Source organism: Phaseolus vulgaris, chromosome 8 (assembly GCF_051622355.1).
Source record: "Phaseolus vulgaris cultivar YP4 chromosome 8, ASM5162235v1, whole genome shotgun sequence".
NCBI lineage: Eukaryota > Viridiplantae > Streptophyta > Magnoliopsida > Fabales > Fabaceae > Phaseolus > Phaseolus vulgaris.
In genome coordinates this window covers 18576311-18581676 of record NC_143505.1, presented here as the reverse complement: position 1 = coordinate 18581676, position 5366 = coordinate 18576311, and the positions used below count along the sequence as shown (strand labels likewise).

Sequence of the window (5366 nt, the reverse complement as noted above, 5' to 3'; positions counted from 1 at the left end):
ATTATGAGTCTTCAACAACATTTTCTTGTCCTTCTTTGCCATGGCTAAGTCAAACTTGGATTCTTCTTCTAATGTTCTGAGGTGGCCTTATAAAACCAGAAGATCACACATTTTCAACTACCACAATCCAAAATCATCCAAACTAGTGAACTTCTCAACCTCATACTTTACGAAAGTCATGATGATTGAAATCCATGCTCACCACCAAATTGTTTGTGTATATTACACATAAGTTCACTGCTTGATTGTCTACCAGACAAATGATATATGATAATAGATAATGACAAATTTATGTAGAAAGATAATATGAAAGAGATCGAACACCACATATCAAATATAACATGATTCAATTTAAATGTTAATGAACTTTAATCTACATTCCTAATAATATTTACTATATACACAAAGATTATGACTCTAAGTTTTTCTCTTAGTAAACTATCACTCTCACTTAATTAACCGTTGTAACAACTTTAATAAATTGAACTTACTTACTCAAGTGATATTACAAAGTATTATTTAAAGGAAAAGTCAACCTAATTAGCTATGCACACATGTACATATGACACATGCCAATACTGCCCACCCTTGATCATAAGCACCAACACAAGATGCACACAATTGGTTATGATAATTAGAAGCTTTAGTCTTAGTAAAGATATAGTAGACTACATGTTCTATTAAAACTATATCCTATTAAACGATTTAGGAACATTTGAATATATTTAGTGAACCATTCTTCAGACTTCAAGTAGTCTTTATTCTTCATATAGACTTTAATACATCTTGCATTTCTATTAAACTTAGACTATGCTTCTAATAACGTGCAATAGACTTCCTTCGAGCTTAAGTCTTATAAAATTATATAACCTATTTTACATTACTTAGAAACATTGAAATATAATATTATTTTTTATTATAAAAAATATAGATGTATATGACAAGAGACTTAAGTTTAGTCTTATAAAATATTGTTTATCTTTTAACAAAGAAACCACGAATAATAATCATTTTACCTTTAAATATTCTTACTAAATTGTTATTTGAAATAACAACAATATGATTGAATTATGAAATTTTAATAATTAGTATGGAAACATTGACAACCATAAAGGTTAAAGATGTTCTTGTAAGAGGTGATTCTAAAATGGTCATTAAACAAGTAAATTAAGAATATAAATATTGAAATTTTAAATTCATTAAGTATTTTACCAAAGTTTGATTATTGATAAAAAAAATCATTAATATTTGTTTTTTTGGAGATCCCAGATCGACTAGAGATTAGAGCCTTTCATTGTATATAAGTGCGTGCAAACCTCAATCTTATGAGCCGATTTTATGGAGTTGAGTTAGGCTTAAAGTCCACTTTGTAATATGGTATCAGAGCCATTTCGAGCCTATCCTAGCGAGTGTTTGTGTTGGGCCTATCGTGCCACCCGTTATCGGGCCGCTATCGGACCACCCATAATATATAATCCCACGCACGAGTTGGCAGTCTCGGCGTGAGGGGGGTGTGTTGGAGATCCCACATCGACTAGAGATTAGAGCCTTTCATTGTATATAAGTGGGTGCAAACCTCAACCTTATGAGCCGGTTTTATGGGGTTGAGTTAGGCTTAAAGTCCACTCTTTCTTAATATGGTATCAGAGCCATTTCGAGCCTATCCTAGCGAGTGTTTGTGTTGGGCCTATCGTGCCACCCGCTATCAGGCCGCTATCGGACCACCCATAATATATAGTCCCACGCACGAGTTGGTAGTCTCGGCGTGAGGGGGGTGTGTTGGAGATCCCACATCGACTAGAGATTAGAGCCTTTCATTGTATATAAGTGGGTGCAAACCTCAATCTCATGAGTCGGTTTTATGGAGTTGAGTTAGGCTTAAAGTCCATTGTTTTTTGTTCAACAAAGAATAAAATGAAGAAAAATAAGACATTTAAGTGATGTCTCGACCCTTATACAAAAAAATATATCTACACAAGACCTTACGACCCTACACAAAAATGGTCCAAATATTGGATCCTCAATCTACTACCTGCTAATGTCTTCCCATACCCCAGAAATCCATACCAACCAAAAGGACAACATCCCCATATCAACGTGAAAAATACCAATTCAAGTTGTGTTATTTTCTCGCTACAACTTGAGTTGCTTCAATTTTAGAAATTGGTTCCTATGAGATCAAAACCCCGAAGATGATTTATGCAGAGCTAATGAAATGCTTCATCCATTGTTGAACTTTAACCATTTCAACTTCCATGCATATGTTTTATATTTTCAACCAAAGGGTTTTTTCGTTGAGGTCAAAATGATTCTTAATCACCTTATCCTGCATGGTTAGATTGCATACGAAAACACAACAAACATACATGCCCTTAGAAAATCAATTCATAATAGATACATATCTCATTCCCTAGTTTGATAAATTGGGACTTACACAAACTTGAGACATGGGGAAAAGGCACCAATCTGAGTATGAGAAAGTAACTTTGGGATATTTATTGGTTATCTATCCCTAACATATCAATTATGTCATAGTAAACACCTTAACAAAATCTACCACACCATTTTTGAAAATAATATTATTACTATGATTTCACAACACCCATATAATGGTCATCCATATAATTTTTAAGACCCTATTATGTTTAGCATCGAGTTGCAAAAGATAAAAATGACTAAAGTGTAGATTTGGTTGAGAATGCATAACATTAATGATATATATATCCATCTACTGCACATGCCCCAAACCTCCTTGACAAAATTGCAAGTGAAAACACCAATACCTATCCTGATTAGTTGATCTTTCGTGGATAACCTATTCACTAAAACCCTCAACGCACAGAATTTAGTTGTTGGTAGATATTTAATTTCCTAAAACTCCTTAAAAAAGCCTCATTCCTCCCCTAAACTAGAATTTTACAATAGTTTATATGCTACTCTTACATAGTATGGACATAAATCATTGTTCTTCCACTTCCACTCATATACTAAGTCTATTTTAATCTGTACCATCGATAAAGCTCCCATCATAGAGTTAAGCTGACCAATTTTCCAATCATAGAAATTTCTCCTCCATACCAGGTTCCAATGCCATGTATCATTTCTCCACTCACCAAGCTCATTTATCATAGTCTCAGAATTTGTGTGATTCTTATAAATTTTCATAAAAGTCCTAGCTAAAGACTCCTCCCCAACCCACCTATCATGCTAGAATCTGATTTTTTTTTTCATTATTTTCCACTTGCCATTCTAGATTATTTTCAAACCAACTGTTATCTTTTTAACATAACTATATAGAAGGAAATGACTTAACACAATTTGTTTATGGATATAAATTATAGAGAGAAAGTTTGGAATCATGTATTAAAATTTAAAGAGAATTATAAAATATCTTAGAATTTATTCAATGTAAATGATCTATTACTAGGTGAATGGAGAAAACCTTTAGTTGATTATTTAAAAGATAATCTTATATTGTTATCGTTGAAGTTTATAATAGAATTTTGGATCTATTAAAGCTAGTGCAAAAAATGTAATGGGTATTGTTTAGACAAGGGGTATCACTAGTGCAGATATGTAAAACAAATGCGGGTATTTTAAATTTACAAATGCGGTCATAGAACCGCATTTAATCAGCACGCATTCGTAAATCTGGAATTTACAAATGTGGTCCTATGACCGCATTCATAAATCACATTTACAAATGCGGTTACCTAAAATAACCGCATTTGTATATTATTCTGAATTAGGGAGTGGGTTTGGGGTTTAGGATTTATGAATGCGGTCTTGGTAAAAACCGCATTCATAAATCACTATTTACAAAATACACTCTGTTTTGTGTAGAAACCATATATTTAAATAACCTGCATAATGATCAAACCCAGCCAGACAAATACAGAAATGTAGTAATCAATTGAAATCATCAAAATGTACATTTACAAGTGATCAAATTACATATAATAAAACCACTATTGTTTACCTATGCTAGAGTTATAAAAATTAATGAAATATGTGGACCAAGAATCTCTAACATATGAAATGCCTTCCTCACTCATTGGTGTTTCTTCTGTGAATAACTGCATTGCAAAGTTGACATAAATTAGTTTCTAGATATATATATGTTCAAGAATTATAAAAATGATTTAACATATACCTCTTTCCAACCAGTTTTAACACCTAGTCTTATAATGGTAATCATCCATTGCATAATGTAATAGCCACACTCATAGCTTCCTGGTTGTTTATTACACTATAATTCAATAAAAAGTAATATGTTAGTATATTGATAAACAATGATAATAGAGAAAGAAAAAAATTACAAACCTTTACTCTTATGTAGTTCAAATTATTTGAACTGGATCGACCTTTTAGGATGTTATATCCACGCCATGAACTGGTTAATACAAAAAACCTCGTTAGTAGATGGTTAATTAGTAACATACAAAGTTAAGTTTATACTATACTTACGTATCAATGATATCCTTAAATTTTGTGGGCATCTTCTTGTGTAAGGAACAGAACCACACAGCAGTCTTATCAACCATTGATAAGACAAGTAACTGCCAATGATGCCTATATGATCATTGAAAAGAGTTAGTAAATATTTAAAACATGAAATAATAATAATTGATGACATATAATTAAACTTACTCATTAATATAAGGGCATAAATAAATTTGTTTTCCCTCTTTTTCCAGGATGTTAGTGATGTATGCTTGAGTCTCAGTTGAGTTTGGTCCAACGGGATTAGTATATGCAGGATCTACGAATCCATACATATTTTCCTTCCCCTCAGTGATACAGACTCTATGCAAAAACCTACAAGTTTTTAGTTAAAGCATAATCAATAATAATTTAACATAAAGTAAATTGAATAATAGGTAAAGATACTTACATCATAAAAAATTGAATTATACTTATATTGAGCTCCTGTTTCCCAGATATAAATTCTGATAAATCTGTGTTGTAAATCATCAGTGGCAGTTCAGTGTTGATTTGAAAAAATGTATTATCCCACGGAACTGGAAAAGGATCATTGCCAATCTGACTAGCAATGAGACGTAGGGAAGCCATAGGATCGTCAACTGGAACCTCACGCTTCTTTTTCGGACTTGGTGGCTGAAAAGGTTTCTACAAGATAAACAACATTTGTATTAAATTATATGTAATATATAAATATAAATAAAAAATAATATAATGAAACGAAATTATTACATGAGGTTCGGGCATAGATCGAATGAGCTCTCTGGGCCAGGCAACGAATGTCTGAAATGCATCGGCCACAGTGGTTACCTCATCTGAAGGTAGAGGAACACGAGCATCAGGAAATTGTACTTTTTCAACTGTTACCTTCGCCACATCAGGGG

At 32.4% G+C, this 5366-nt stretch overlaps 1 long non-coding RNA gene across 1 annotated transcript; it reads right to left on the bottom strand.

The window, feature by feature from the left end:
• Nucleotides 1-3922: 3922 nt before the first annotated feature.
• LOC150025482 (uncharacterized) lies at nucleotides 3923-4507 on the bottom strand. Its single transcript, XR_016515219.1, has 4 exons — nucleotides 4468-4507; nucleotides 4324-4393; nucleotides 4154-4249; nucleotides 3923-4076 (listed from the first exon to the last, which is right to left on the bottom strand). It is a non-coding gene; the product is annotated as an uncharacterized LOC150025482 (long non-coding RNA).
• Nucleotides 4508-5366: the final 859 nt, after the last annotated feature.